Source organism: Astyanax mexicanus, chromosome 21 (assembly GCF_023375975.1).
Source record: "Astyanax mexicanus isolate ESR-SI-001 chromosome 21, AstMex3_surface, whole genome shotgun sequence".
Taxonomy (NCBI): Eukaryota; Metazoa; Chordata; class Actinopteri; order Characiformes; family Acestrorhamphidae; genus Astyanax; species Astyanax mexicanus.
The window spans coordinates 9509171-9526255 of record NC_064428.1 but is presented as its reverse complement, the minus strand read 5'-3'; the positions used below and the strand labels follow the sequence as shown (position 1 = coordinate 9526255).

The 17085-nt window shown below is 34.9% G+C and overlaps 1 pseudogene; it reads right to left on the bottom strand.

Annotated features, from left to right (window-relative positions):
• Nucleotides 1–290: 290 nt before the first annotated feature.
• LOC125780461 (exosome complex exonuclease RRP44-like) overlaps nucleotides 291–17085 on the bottom strand; it is an 83988-nt pseudogene continuing 67193 nt past the window's right edge.

Genomic DNA, 17085 nt, shown 5'->3' with positions numbered 1-17085 from the left:
ACTGGCGCCCAATTAAAAATATTTAAACATCTCAATTAGCACCAGGTATTAAACCGCTGAGTTCGCTACATAATCAATTTTTTTATTGATTTGCAAAAAAAAAAATAATATCCAAATATTATAACCACCTCCTCGTTTCTACACCATTATAATTTTTTCTTTGTGTGGTGAATCATCAGTGCTCTGGTCCTTTATCAGTGTTCCTCACAGGATTAAACCATTTAAATTTCTAAACCAGTTTCTGAGTATTAAACACAAAACACAATCTGAAGAAAATGACGAGAACTGTGTTTTAGCTTAAAATCGTTTTATTGAAGTGTTTCCATTATTATATGATGTATGGATTATTTTTTGTATAGTTTTGTACAAAGTCCTGCATTTGTGCTTTTCAAGTGGAGCATTTCATAGGATAAAATGAGACTGTCCTTTAAGTCTGTACTTCAATGCATCCAAAAGACCGTGCATGTCTAGAGTTTTGTCTTTTTTGTTTTTAGGAAGTCACAAAAACATCCATAATTGATATTTAACAACAATCCCTATCGTTTACACAAGCTATAGCCACACATTCAAAAGAATATTACATTCATTTTCTAAAAATGAACATGAAAATAAAAGAAACTAAGATGGCAGTGTCGGACAGCTTCTGCTGAGCTCAGCGATCCAGTTTGGGTTTCTTTGCTTCTGGTCCTGGTTCTGGTAACGCCACACTGACGCCAAGGATCTGGAAGAGAAACACCATAGGGTTAGTTTAGTTACTTAAAGGAACACTAAAACCACAGATTTTTGCTGACTCCACCCTCAAATCAAATTTGAAAAAGGCTAAAGGACGGGAGGAAAAAATTGGGAGGGGCACTGAGTGATGTATGGGTTTAAGGGCGGGGCATGAGGGAGAGCTGGTTGGCTGAGCTGTAGCAGCAGCAGTGTTTCTCTGATAGCGGTGAGATGCAGATACACATTTCAGCTATTATTGGATAAAATATGGTTTAGTTTTAGTTTTTTTAAAAAGACTGCTCTGTAGAATGTGGTAATTTCAGCAGATTGTATTTCCAGGTGTTGTACCAAATTCTGCCTCCATGCCAGAATCCAACAGCTCCCTTAGAGTGCAGGATTCCCCTGCCTGCTTCTGACTTGGATCAGTCACTTAAAATTAGCCATGGTAAACCTGCTTATCTGGGCGGTAGATGTTTGTTATTTAGCAGTAGTTTATTGTGTTTAAACATCTGCAAATCTCTAGTATTATTTATAATTTTCACCATATCAATACCTAGTTTGATTTGAATCAAATTGAGAACTTTTTTTTTTTTTTTTACACTGTATTTATGTTAAACTGCATCTGTTCTAATGGGATCTGGAGTTTTTATAGTAAAATGTATGCACCTATATATATTATTATAAGTAATTTATTTCAGTAATTCAGTTCAAAATGTGAAACTCATTATGCATTGGTCCACAGTGTTATATCAAATCATATAACATACTGTATATATATTTCCTCTGCTGACAACTTTTTTATAGAAGCGGATTTCATTTTCCAGCAGGACTTGGCACACTGCCCACACTGCCAAAAGTACCGATTGGTCTTATATAATATTCTAATTTTCTGAGACACTGATTTTTTGTTTTTTATTGGCAGTAAGCAATAATCATCAACAGTAAAATAAATAAACGCTTAAAAGATTGAAAAAATAGATCACTCTGTGTGTAATAAATCTATATAAACTTACACATTTTGAACTAAATTACTGAAATAAAGTAATTTGCTCTACTGTACTCTAATAAAGTAGAGTAATTGAGATGCACCTGTATGTGTAGGTGTCTGAAACCTCTACACTGTACTCTATTTGTTTATCTAAAGTGAGGGAAAGACAGAGAGAGAAAAACGTACCACTGGCTCCACCAGGGCCATCCTGATCTTCTGGTGCTGGATATTGGAGGCGTCCAGACTGATGGTCACTTTGACTTTGTCAAATATGTGGAAGGTGTGCTGATCCTCCACGGCCAGCGTTGGTCCCTGGAAAGAATAATGATTTAAAAAAAAAAGCATTCAGTTATATAAAGGAGGAGCAAAACCACCAGATATGTTCGTGGACACACCCCATCTAATTTAAATGCATTCATCTACTTTAAGCTTCATCTATTGCTGACATAGATGTGCAAATGCACAAGCATACATGGCTGGTCTATCAGAAAACCTACATGAACCTATTGGTACCATGCCTAATGCCAAGCATAGGCTATGGAGGAATATACATCCCCCCAGCATTGAGGAACACTATGGAGCAGTGGAAGAACTGTATTCTCTGGAATGATGAAGCTCTATCCAATACCAATATAATACAGCTCTGTGAAAAAATGAGATACCACTTAAAAAATGATGAGTTTCTTTGATTTTACTAAACTGAAAACCTCTGGAAAATAATCAAGAGGAAGATGGATGATCACAAGCCATCAAACCAAACTGAACTGCTTGAGTTTTATAGTTATCCAAAAGCAGTGTGTAAGACTGGTGGAGGAGAACATACCAAGATGCATGAAAACTGTGATTAAAACCAGGGTTATTCCACCAAATATTGATTTCTGAACTCTTAAAACTTTATGAATATGAACTTGTTTTCTTTGCATTATTTGAGATCTGAAAGCTCTGCCTCTTTTTTTGTTTTATTTCATCCATTTCTCATTTCATTTCATTCCATTTCATCCATGACAACATTTTTATTTGTACTTTGGGAGAAATGTTGTTTTTAGTTTATAGAATAAAACAACAATGTTCATTTTACTCAAACATATACCTATAAATAGCAAAATCAGAGAAACTGATTCAGAAACTGAAGTGGTCTCTTAATTTCCAGAGCTGTATATATTGGGATGATGTTGGGAACGTAAGGATAAGTGAGGTAGGGGGTGTTGATCATCCTGGGTCAAAAAAGGTGACCTCATTTATGCTTTTTGTAGAAGAATGCAATCAAATCCTCACAGCAATGATTTCTGAGGAAACAATAAATGAGCAGGTGTCCAATTACTTTTCTCCATTGCGTGTATGCTTATAGGCCAAATACAAAATTAAAGTCAATGTTTTTATTATTCCCCAAAGTATGGGATCCAAAACTGACTAACTAAACTGGATTTGTGTCCTCCACAGTTATGCTAAGAGGCTAAAATGCTTAAGCAGCTAAATATCATACTAACATGATCAGTGTAGGTGATACTGATATCACATCATTACTGCATCCATAATGTTATAATGTATAAAAATAACATGTAACAGATTAATATTGACCATATTAATGAACAATTAAAGACATTCAGTTTAAAACAAGGCCAGGACTGGTGCTCAGTAACAACCTCAGTGTCAAAGTTGAGCCGTGGTCCAGGTTTTTGTTGTCTTTGTTCTCGAAGAACACCGTTCCCTCCAGGCCAAACTTGGGGATGAGGATGATGGTGGCGTTCTTCCTCACAAAGAGAATGAAGCCTTCTTAATTTAGGATTCCTCTGTTCTTGAAGAAAAGCTGAAAGACATTTGAAGATAAGATAATGAAGATTAAATGCATGAAATGCATAATTTCAAGCTTGTGATTGACATGGCCATGTTAAAACCTTGTATCTCCAAAAACAGCCAACTTTACAGAATAAGGTAAAAAAAAAAAAACATTCTTAACTTTCATAACTTGGAAGTGAACATGGTATATTTTTTTAATCCCAGAGTGTGTTCCATATCGTACCATATGAAATAATATCGCCAACATTTTCTAATAACAAGAACGATATTATACCCTGAAATATCGTGTTGCATCACCCAGCCCTAATTATCACATCAGAGTACTATTTTTTACTGTTTTTAGCAAAAGAAACATTCACACTGGTCGCAAAGAAAAGGACTGGTTCCAGAAATGAAGGCAGCTCGAGAAAGAGGTGACATTGCATACTTGAGATATGACAGACTCATTGTCCATCCACCTCAAAATCCATCACAGCAAAAAAGAAGAAATTAGCTTACTGATTCTTCACTAAATATTGACAGTAACTTTTTTAATTTACATATTTATATCATAATTTTTAATTATGAACTGTAAATGTGACTTTGAAAATCAGATCTTTGAACCTTTTGATCATGCTACAACTGATTCTTATACTTTGAATCTTGATCCAGATTAAAATTTTTTTTCATCAGTTGATGTTTCTAATCTCTGCAGTTTTTATAATGAAATACAATTTAATGATTTATGTTTTTCTATGTCCTCTAGGGTATTTTCTACTTTTCATCTGAATATAAGGAGTCTTTCTAGTAACTATGATAAATTTATTCACTACTTATCTTCGCTTAAACACAAATTTTCGGTTATTGCTTTATCAGAAACATGGCTTACTCAGGATCTTAAAGATATTTTTAAATTTCCTAGTTATAATTATATGCATTATATTACAGATAATAGGTCTGGAGGTGGAGTATCTCTGTTCATTCATGACAATTATGAATTTAAAATTAGGAATGATCTTAATTTAAAGTCAGATGGGTTTGAGGCGGAATCTGTTTTTTTGGAACTTTTAGATGCTTTTAATGGGAAAAATGTAATTATTGGTGCTATTTATAGACCACCTGATATAGCTATCAAAGATTTCAATGAAAGTTTGTCGAGGTCACTTGACTTGATTAATGTAGAAGGCAAAATTTGTTATATATTAGGGGATTTCAACATAAATCTTTTAAAAAATAAATTAGATACTCAAGTAGAGGATTTTCTTAGTGTTCTCTATTCAAATTATTTTTTTCCTCTTATTTATAAATCCACACGAGTTAACGAAAATTCAGCAACCTTGATAGATAATATTTTAACAAATTCTCTTAATGAAGGAATTAAATCTGGGGTTTTGTTGGCAGATCTATCAGACCATTTTCCGATATTTCAGTGTTCTTTAGTTAATTCTATTAAAGTTAAAGATACTAAGAACAATATTAATAAACGAATTATGAGTAAGTCAAACATTTGTAAATTTAGGAACATGCTCACTAGTACATCATGGTGTGATTTATATTATGAAAACAATGTTGAATTTGCATATCAAAAGTTTATGAATGTGATTAGTTTTAGTTTTGATGAATGTTTTCCAATTTGTACTTCTACTAAGAAAAACAGTAATGATTTTAATAAGCCTTGGTTTACTAAAGATTTACTAAGGATGTTGAGGAAAAAAAATTGTTTGTATAGAAAATATGTTGTAAATCCTACTCCTTTAACACATAGTACTTATAAAAACTATAGAAACAAGTGTACTCATTTTATTAGATATGCGAAAAAGAAATATTTCAGTAAAAAAATTATGATTAATTCACAAGATACTAAAGCAACATGGAAAGTGATAAATCAGATGTTACAAAGGAAGAAAGCTGCTATAGAGGTACCATCAGTTATGTCAGATGGTGAAAATCATTTCAATAATCCATCTGATATTGCTAATCATTTTAACAGTTTTTTTGCAAATATTGGTTGTGAATTAGTAAATAACATTCCCTATTGTTATGGTAACCCACTGGACTTTATAACCAGAACTTTTCCTGTTATATCTTCTTTTAAATCTGTTGATATCCAAGAAATAAGTGATATAATTGATGAATTAAAGATATCTTCAGCTGGTCATGACAATATTTCTGCATTTCTTGTTAAACAGGTGAAGCATGAAATATTGCAGCCACTAGCTTATATTTTTTCATTATCTTTAAAAACTGGTATTGTGCCATCAGATTTAAAAGTTGCCAAAGTTATTCCAATGTTTAAAGCAGATAACCCATGTTGTTTTAACAATTATAGACCTATATCAATTTTGCCATGTTTTTCAAAAATATTAGAAAAAATAATATATAAAAGGATTATTTTTCATTTAGATTCTAATTCAGTTTTTTACAAACATCAGTATGGTTTTCGGAAACATCATTCTACTTCTTTGGCTCTGCTTCATCTGACTGACAAAATTACCTCTGCACAAGAAAAAAGTAAATTTGTTTGTAGTATTTTTTTAGACCTTTCAAAGGCATTTGATACAGTTAACCATCATATATTATTAGAAAAGTTACATAAATATGGTTTTCAGGATACTACATATAATCTTTTAAAAAGCTATATCTCAGATAGAAGGCAGTTTGTTTGTGTAAATGGTTGTTATTCTAGTAGAGCTGAATTGCTTTGTGGTGTCCCACAGGGTTCTATTCTAGGACCATTGTTATTTCTTATTTATATTAATGACTTGTCTAATGTTTCATATTTTTCCCCAATAATGTTTGCAGATGATGTAACTCTAATAAATAGCCATTCAAATTTTGATACATTGATTAAGGATGCAAATACTGGTTTAGCTGCTTATGTAACCTGGTTTAAATTAAATAAACTTGTTTTAAATATAAAAAAGTCAAATTATATAATTTTTAGTGGAAGAAAAATGTATTCTAAAAGCTTATCAAAAATTACAATTGAATCTATGGTGTTGCCTAAAGTGTCAAGTTCTAAGTTTTTGGGAATCATTATTGATGAAAACTTAAGTTGGAAAGAGCAAATAGACTGGGTTAGTAGAAAAATAAATAAATCTATTGGTATAATAAGGAGGGTTAGTTATCTGGTTAACACAAAATGTCTTCTTACTCTTTATTATAGTCTTATTTATCCATATCTTTCATATTGTAATATAGTTTGGGGGAGTACATATTCTACTAGTCTTAGTAAAATTCTAGTTCTTCAGAAATGATTTGTCCGTATTGCAACACGATCACATCTAAATACTTCATCTGCTCCTTTATTTCAGAAACTTCTAATTCTCTCTATTTATAATATTAATATATTCCAAATATGTATCTTTATTTTTTAAAATTTATTCGAATCAGGAACATTTTCCAGAACAATTTATAAATTATTTTATTACAAATGCAGAAATACATAAGTATTCAACCCGTCAGTCTTTAGATCTCCATCTTCCTAAATTTCTTTCTTGTAGAGGTCAGTATTCAATAAGATATAGGGGGACAAAACTGTGGAATAATTTTAATCATTTGGCAAAAAAATGTACATCTGTAAAACATTATAAAAGATGTTTAAAAGATCATCTGATGAATGTATTGTGAATATATTTTTTTGTTACATGTTTAAATTGTGATATTTTTGATGTTATATTTGTTATAATAGATTTTGATATCATTTAGGTAGAGGCATTTTTTAAGCCCATGTTAGGTTTTTGCCTCTACCTGCACTATTTTGTTTATTGCTATTTCCAGTTTGTGTTTATTGTTTTTATTGGTGCAAATAAATAAATAAATAAATAAATATATATATATATTATTTATTTAGTGTCATATAGTGTTATTTATTTGTCATATCTCCAAGAGTTTCATTATTGCCAATATACCATAATAAATGAAGGCTCATTATTTTGTTTTATAATGGGAATTACTATGCTATATCAGTCGTGCTGTACCTGTGTGTGGAAGGCCACCGAGGCTCTCTGGGCGTACTGGGCCATCTTGTGTCTGTAGTTGTGTTTGTCCATCAGGTCCGGGTAGGTGCTGTCTGCGTTTATGGCCACAGCCAGCAGCCGATGCACAATGATATCAGAGTACCTGAGTAGAAATGAGAAACAAATGAGAAGATAAAAAATAAACATTAACTTTAAAATAAAGGTTGCACAGCTACAGTTAAAGGAACGAGGGATGATAAAAAGAAAAGAGTGCTGGTTAGTACAGCTGTGGATCGGAGCTTGGGGACCTGCTCTACTTTACTCAAAGAGGTTTGATGGCTATATGGACGTAGAACTTTAGAAGTGGCTTTAGATGTTCGAAAATTAATGGCAGTGAATGAAAGTAGGGGTGGGCGATATGGCGCTAAAATAATATCATGATATTTCATGGTGTTTTTGCAATAACAATACTTTTGGCGAAATGACAAAACAAAAAGAATAAAGAATACACTACTGCAACAAAATAGAAATTTAATTCTAAATGAGCTGCATATGATATGATACATGGCACACCCCTAACTGATATATAAAAAAAAAAAACAAGAATTTTATTAGATTTGAAACAGAAGTCAATAATCAAAAATGTCATAATACTAATAATGCACTCTTCCAGATAGCTTAATATATCCAGGATTAAATTAAAATAAATGATACTGGACAGATATAATCTGTCTCTAGTAGATATATAATGGGAAATGAGAACAGTGTACATTTGTTGCAAAAAAGTATAAATAAATAATATAGTACAATCTACTCCAGAGAGTCCTATTCTATTGGCAGTATTTCACGGTATATCACAGCATTTTTATTATAATTGTTTGCATGACTGGGCTTTAATATAGGTTTGTGAGTTGTACTGTTAGGAGTACATATAATATAAAAAACTAAGGCTTTAAATTTAGGCTTTTATTACTATTGGGTTTACTTTATCGAATGAAATTACACAATATAGGAAGAAATCAGACTTTAAGATCAGAAAAATAGCTGAGAAATGTAAACAAAATGCCTTAAAAATAGATACGCTAACAAATTTAACACGGCTCCCTTTACAAAATTAAATATTTCAATAAATAGTTCCATAAACCCTATAAACAAACCAAAAAATACTCAATGTTTAAGTATTCAAAGACATATTTCTCAAAAGTTCTATTGCACAAGTTAGATAAATGTTTAATATCAATTTACTATAGGTTATCCCTGAAGCCATTAGAGGCTTTACAGTATTTAAATCAGCTACAATTCCCTTCTTTCTCCAGTTAACAAATACATTAAATGTATGGCGGTATGAGAGAAATGCATACTGGTTCAAGTTCACCACGCGGTATACCGAATGAACCGGTATACCACCCAGCACTAACTGAAGGTAAGAACATCATTCTGAGAGCATGTCAGGTCCTGCTCACCTCCTGATGGGCGAGGTGAAGTGTGTGAAGATGGGCGAGGCCAGGCCGTAGTGGTGGAAGTCGCTGTCCATCCCCGAGCAGAAGTAGACAGCCTGCATCATGCAGCGGGTGGCCAGGATACGCAGCAGCGTGTTGAAGTAAGGAAAGTCCTCCAGAGTGGCTTCGTTCAGAGAGTCCGCCAGAGCTTTCGCTGAATCTGTGCGAATATCCAAATCCTGAGGAAGAGAAAAAGAAGAAGAGTAGAAGATGAGATGAGATGAAGATGTGCATGTGCATCGAGTGTAAGCTGTGAGGTGTTATCTTGTGAGTGAGGCTGAATGCTGGCCAGCGTGCTCATGGCAAGACGAAGTGGCGAATTATGGGAGTTTGAAAGAGGCCTGACAGTGGCTGCAGCATTCGCCTCCACAGTCTTAGGATTTCCAAAGTTTTGCAATAAGCATTTTGTGCATCAATCCACAGTGAAATGTGCATCCAGTGAATATATCATAGAAAGCATTACCCAGACCTAGCTGTGTATTGTTTTTACATTTCCAATATCAATATGATGCTTTGAATTCACTACAGACACCTAAACTACGTTATTTTCAATACCTTTTTCTAAATTTGTACCCAAAACATACAAAAATCAATAATTATTCTCACAAAACGCATTTATTTAACAGCAGACAAGAGTAATCTCATTCTCATACTGTCACCATGAGAGAGACATCTTTCTCCATCTTGTTTAAACAAATGTTTGTGGTGCTTTATTAATTACAAAAACAGCAGCATTACTTTCACTGTCTTTTAAGAAGTAAAGGTTTTGGTTCCCTTCTGGCAGACTTACTGTATTATATCTCAAGGTAGAGTGCAAAAGACACAGAGCAAGAGATAGCACTAGTGAGCAAAAGTAAGCACAAGAGAGGCAGAGACAGCGCAACAGAGACCCTACACACACATAAATCCATGGCAAAAGTGATGGAACCATATACAGCAGGGGTGTTTAATTAGAATTCAGTATGGTCCAGTTAGAGAAAATTTCGCCAGGCCAAGGTCCGGACCGTTGCCATTTTTAACTTGTGTTATGGGTCAGTATTATATACTGTATACTGAAGAAGCCTATAGTACTCCTGTCAGTGTTTTATGTCATCAACAACTGAAAGACAAAACAATTTACACATACTTGTATATTTCAAAAATATGTATTGTTTTATATAGGCCTGTAACAATCATACAGTAAATGGGAACACCCTGAATAATTTAACTTATCGAGTCTATTAATGTGAATCTGTATGTCAGGTTTGTTTCAAAATGCTATATTTATAATTATAATAATTGTATTTATATTAGATTTAGGCCTGCCTGTCATGATAATTACATGAATGATAAAATCATACAATATATGGAGAAATGTTTGCTGAATATCAGCTTTTTTTTTTTTTTTAACAGCAGTTTTATTTAATTTAATATTTTTACTGTATCATACTTTATTATGTTGTGGGTAAAACTGATGTGGGAAGTTGCGAATGCTTTTTGTCCCCTGGGGGTTGCCTTAGTTTTGAGGTAGGGTTGTTTTAGGAGTAGAAAGGTTTTTTTTTTTTTGCTGAGGAGTTCTGATCAGGTGGAGTAAAGTGGACTATTTTGCACTCTTGTCTCGGTTGGTTCTCTTTAATTCCTACAATTAACACCGCTCAGTTACATTACTGTTAGTATATTTTATAAAGGTAGTATTTTGATTTCCTTTTCTGGTGCGCACCATCTGTATTAGCTTTTCTCGCTTTATTCTCCGACTTCTCATCACCTGCTTCGCCTGTGTGTGCTCCTCCGCACTCTCGCATCTACACAGATCTGATTGTCAGAGGAGAGCGTTTGGTGATTTTACAACACACGTGATTGGTCTGTGAGTTTACTGCGCTGTAAAGCACGTAAACCAGGGATGGGCAACTGGCGGCCCGGGGGCCGCACACGGCCCTCGTCATCACTCAGTGCGGCCCGCGAATAGATCAAAAATAATTTCATAATTTCATAATAAAAAAAAATAATAATAAAAAAAATAATGTAATTCTACTTTTGACCGCTAGAGGGCGCGCCGCTGCCAAACAATAGCGGGCACGGGCGCTCTGTGGTCTAAATTTCTGCTATTATTGAATGAGCTATTTGCAATCCGTTTTTAAATCTTTTTTGTTCTTTGTTATAAATAAGTTCAAATGCCTTTTGCACTTTTATAAGCAAATGTTTTGTCTATGTTGCTTATGAAGGACTTGTTATAATGAACTTATTTTACACAAAGGAACTACTGTATTTGCAATCAGTTTTTTAAGCAAACTTTTTGTTCTTTGATATGAAGGACTTCCTTTTTGCACTTTTTTTAAGCAAACGGTTTGTCTTTTGCCGTATTAAAATGCATTAATATGCAGAAAATAGTTGTTGATAAATGTTGGTGCTGTAAACATACAGATATAAATTCATATAAAATTTGTTCTTATTGAAAATCATTTGTAGCGTTTTTCACATTCAATTATTTGAAGTGCGAGGTCATGTGGCCCTCCAATGGTCATGCTGAAAAAAATGTGGCCCTCTCCATCATGGAAGTTGCCCATCCCTGACGTAAACCATAAAGACGATAAACGTTCCGCCGCTTTAAATGAACACTGTCAGAATTAAATCCTTCTCTGTAGTTTATCGGTTTGGGTCCGGATTGGACAACGTCTGGGTCCGGACCCGGACCGCGGTCCGCCTATTAGTGACCCCTGAGATACAGTAACTCGTCCCATGTCCCATTGGTCGTATTGGTCGTGTTTTTACAGTAGAATGAGTTATAAGCGTCACATGTACCCTGGATTTAGCAGCTTTGATGAGGATATTGTAGTTGGATGGCGGGGGATGAGGGGTGTTTTCTGAGCAGGGCGCATTCAGAGAACTCGTCATAGATCTTCTGCGTCACTGAGATATTCACCAGCAACATGAACTCCTCCACCATTGAGTTTGTTTCTCTGAGAGAGCAGAGAAAAAGAGTTTTTTTTTTTTTTTTTTTTTTACAAAAATTATCAGGTCAATAACAATATAATTATATAAAAAAATAAAAACAAATATACAAGTATTACAAAAAAAAATTAATAGCATCTTTTAGCCAAGTAACAAAATAACATCTAATTCACAACAATGCTCTAATAAAATTCACTTCAGCCCTTTGGTCTGAAGATCTATGGGGTTGTGAGTCTCGCTGTCCATGTGGACCCGAACCTCTGGAGAGGACAGAGTCAGAGCCCTGCAACAGAAAACATTATATCATACACACGCTCTTATTATTATAATAAACTAATAAGAAATATAAAACTACATTACAAAACAGTCCTTCATGCTGATTGAAAGCATGTAACTTAACTTCAGAGATACACAACCTGATTATAAACAATAAGTAATAATCAAATAACCCCCACCATTATTACGGCACCCTGGTAAAATATAAATCAGTCTATTTACTTAATTTAAAAGATTATTAAAATGTCATATTCAAATCTAATGGGTCTTTTTATATGTTATGTCTTTTAAGTGATTGTTCTTAAAATATATAGAGACAATGTATAAAATGCAGAAAATTAATTTAAATAATTTTTTACTTAAAGATTCAACTAAATTATGTGCTCAATGTTTTGCTTTTTTGGCATTTGGCCAGCATGATATTAAGAAAACTACAGACAACATTTCTCCCAAATTCCAAATAATAATATTGTCATTTAGAGCATTTATTTGCAGAAAATGAGAAATGGTTGAAATAACAAAAAAGAGGCAGAGCTTTCAGACCTCAAATAATGCAAAGAAAACAAGTTCATATTCATAAAGTTTTAAGAGTTCAGAAATCAATATTTGGTGGAATAACCCTGGTTTTTAATCACAGTTTTCATGCATCTTGGCATCATGTTCTCCTCCACCAGTCTTACACATTGCTTTTGGATAACGTTATGCCTTTACTCCTGGTGCAAAAATTCAAGCAGTTCAGCTTGGTTTGACGGCTTGTGATCATTTATCTTCCTCTTGATTAAATTCCAGAGGTTTTCAATCTGGTAAAATCAAAGAAACTCATCATTTTTAAGTGCTCTCTTATTTTCTTCCAGAGCTATATATTAAAGTCCTCCAGATGATCTATTAAACTGGCAGCTGTTACCTTTTCTCGATTCGCTGCGCCTTTAAGATCTTGGCTAGCTTGTTCAGCCCCTGCAGGCTCTCGGTGATGTCATCGTTCATGCTGGCATCATCGATTCTCATCTGAGCTTCGGCGTACGTCAGAGAAGCCTGAAACGACATCACTTATGTTCATTTCTGAGGAATAGACTCATCGCTCTAAACACATGCTTATACATTAACTGTTTATCATTATATTGATGTTGCACTTGTAGAGCAGCTATAATACAGTTTTACAATAATATTGGTGTTCAGTAGGGCTGGGGCGACGCGTCGACATAATCGACGTCATCGATTACAAAAATACATCGATTTGCATAACGTGCGTCGGCGCGTCGTAAACATGGCGGCGCCTGTGGAGAGCATTAGAGGTTAGATCGGGCCCAAAAATTCCAACTGGCTGTTTTCGGGCTGTTTTAATGAGCGAAATATGATCAGAATTATGTTAATTAATACTGTAACATAGAAGCATAGAACTATTATTTAATTAAAATGATTTTTAAGAACAGCTAAACACAGTTCTGCAAGTCAAACGCGGAGGAGTTCACGTGCGAGAGACACAGAGAGAGAGACACAGAGAGAGAGAGAGAGAGAGAGAGCTACTCACAGGTGAAGGTTCTCTTTGATCTCCTCGTGCTCATATTCTAGTCCCATTCATAATTCTGCAGCTCCCTCAGTGTTTTCTGCCGTATTTTGCGGCTAGCGCGAGCGCTTACAACTGACACCGCGGACCGCGGGGTGCCGCCGCGTTTGTGCCGAATCCGACTCTCTGCTGAATCTGACTCCCGCTTCGCGGACAGAATCGGCACAACACCTGCGCTGTAGAACTGCGGTAGTGAAAACAGCGCTTATAAATAAATTAGTTTAGTTTCACTTTCAGTTTTCGTTATTTTTTTTTTAAATAAAAATATAATTAAAAAACAGACGCCTACATCTCGGACTATTTTCTGGAGCCCGGGTCATGTCTGGTTCGGGCAGAGAATCTAAGTTCTAGAGAGCATGGACTCCGGAGAGCAATCTCCAGCTACAAAAAAACGCCAGCGGGCATCTAAAGTTTGGGAGCATTTCACGCAAAAGGGCAACAATGTGGTCCTCTGCCATATGTGCAAAATGAGCACTTGAAGCGCAAACATCCAGGAGCACTATGTCAACAGAGTCACACAGTAAGTTACCGTTTACATCAGGGTCTCCGCGGGTGTCCTTAAAAAGACTTAAGGCTGTCTACCAAAGGTTTTAAACCTGCCACAGGCAGAAATTATACATTTTTGGTTTATATTTGTGCATGGCATTTCGCAGTTTCCAGAAACAGTAGCATTATTCATAAGTTCAGGTGTTTAGCTAAGCTAGCTGCCTTAAGTTATTTTAGCTAGCGCCGTCGGCGCTGCGGTGTCACACCGTTTTCTGTCACCGTCGGAATTTTGTGACCAGTGCTCACGGTTATGAGCATTCATTGGCAAAACGGAAGCTTTCTATACCTACACCTTACCCTCAGCCCTAAACTGAACCGTTTTGGCCAGTCGGGGTAAACATTAGAAACGAACACGTTTCGAATCGGCCAGTGCACCGGTCTGCTGAGAACTACTTGCCAGTGGTCACAAAATCTAGCGGTCACAGAAAACAGTGCAACACACGGTTGTGGTGTATGGGAGCTTATCCATTTTTAGCGTTATAGATCTAAACAACGTGCTGTACATGTAAGTGATTATAAGTGTGGGGTTTGGTTTAGTAGGCTTGTGTTGTTGTTGTTGTTGTTATTATATATAAATATAGTAATTTATCGTTTGCTTTAAAACGTAAAATAATTATTTAAATATGTTTCTCAATGAATAGATTAGTCGACTAATCGAAAAAAATAATCGTTAGAATAATCGTTTAAAAAATAATCGTTAGGGACAGCCCTAGTGTTCAGAAAGACAATTCAGGGATTTCTTTAGCAAAAAAAAAAAAAAAAAAAAAAAAGATAATTTATGAACCTTATTTTTAAACTGGACATCTTAGCAATGCACACAATTGACTTGAATTGATATATATATATAATTAAAATATAATTATATTATATATAATTAAAATAATTAAATAAATCAAAAACAGTTCATATAAGACTCTTGCACTATAAGGCACACTTGAAATGATCAAAAATAGCTTTATGTATGAATTTTACCAGTCAGGTTGAAAGGAGCAGTAAAGCCACTCTGCTGAAGTACAGTGTTATAAAGGAGTTTCAGTTTAGTTCTCCAGCACCAAGACTGGAGGCTGGAGCATTATTAGCATTAGCCGCTAACCGTGCTAAGTGCTAGCTCTCTCACCGTTCAGAGGTGATTATTATCTGCCTGCTGCTAACCCCGGCTAGCACTGCTGGAGCAGCATTAGCATTAGCCGCTGACTGCACTAAGCGCTAGTTAGCTCTTTAGCTGTTCAGAAGAGAGTATTTTCTGGCTGTAGCTTTTGTGTTTACCCTGTTAAAACAAGCTACGTGGGAAGAACCACTAGCTAATATCACCCTGAGTTATCAGAACACTCAGGGTTCCTCAGTGTAGTGCTGTTGGGCTAGCCTTGGTAGAAATCTGGAAATCTAAGCTTACTGTAAATAAACAAAAGCACTTTACTCACCCAAATAAATGGTTTTCAGCAGAGAAATCTGTGTAGATTAACATCCAGTGCTTGCGTTAATGTTTTTTATTTTTTTTTTTTATTACAGATTTGTTTACTTATCTTAGCTTAGCTTTACACCCAGCGGCGAGACCCACTGAATTAGAAGGGAAACATGGCGACACCCCTGTTCCTTACTAGTGTCACATAATGCGCCTTATAATCCAGTGCGCCTTATAGTGCAAAAAATATGGTATATCTGAGAAGTCTCATAGATGATAAATAGAACATAAGCAACTTTAACACATAAACGTGCATTATTCCTTATTAAAATCTAAAATTTGAAGCTTTTATACACTATTGAGCGTACGTAAACCTACATTGGGATATCTGGAATTCTCGGCCATCCATCGATCGCCACGATGATCCTCTGACCCACCAGCGTGGAGGCCTGTCGAGTCTCGATTCGAATCCGCGGGATGCGTCTGTCTGCTGGAGTGAAGATGTGCCTGGTGGCCTGGGGGATGAAGATGAAGAACAGTGTTAATAACAGGGGAGGAAATCACAGAGCATCTCACGATACGATATCACAATACTGTGATTCTGTGTTATATTCGATATGTCATGAGAAAATTCTCTACAATTCTTCACAGCCTCTGTGTAACTGAAGAGGATAAAAAAAATCCTAAATAAGCAAATACCAGGAATTATGGGTTTTTTTTTTTTTTATTTAACCAAGTATATTTTTCACTGCATGTTTACCTTATTCATTTGATTATAGGGCCACCTTGTGGAGTAATGAAGCAGTAAGTTTGACTTTAGTACCATATTTTTTGCATCGGATTATAAGGCGCACTATTAATGAAAATCTATTTTCTGGTCTATTTTCATTCATAAGGTGTACCAGATTATAAGGGATATTAAGTGACATTAGTAAGGATGCCTACTTTAAAGTGAGCAAGGGTGTCGCCAAGTTTTCCTTCTAATAGTGAAGCTGGGGGGAGTGCCTAAGTAAACAAAACTGTAATTCTTTAATTAAACATTTTCTTTTAAAGTCAAACGAGAGCTGGATGTTAATCTACACAGATTTCTCGACTGAAAAACTGTTAATTTGGGTGAGTAAAGTGCTTCCGTTTATTTACAGTAAGCTAAGAATTTCAGCATTAATTGTAGCTTGTTTTAACACAATAAACACGCAGACTACAGTCCAAAATACTCGTCTCTGAACAGCAAAAGAGCTATCGCTGTGGTTAGCAGCTAATGATAAATGCTATATATAGAGACAATGTATAAAATGCAGAAAATTAATTTAAATAATTTTTTACTTAAAGATTCAACTAAATTATGTGCTCAATGTTTTGCTTTTTTGGCATTTGGCCAGCATGATATTAAGAAAACTACAGACAACATTTCTCCCAAATTCCAAATAATAATATTG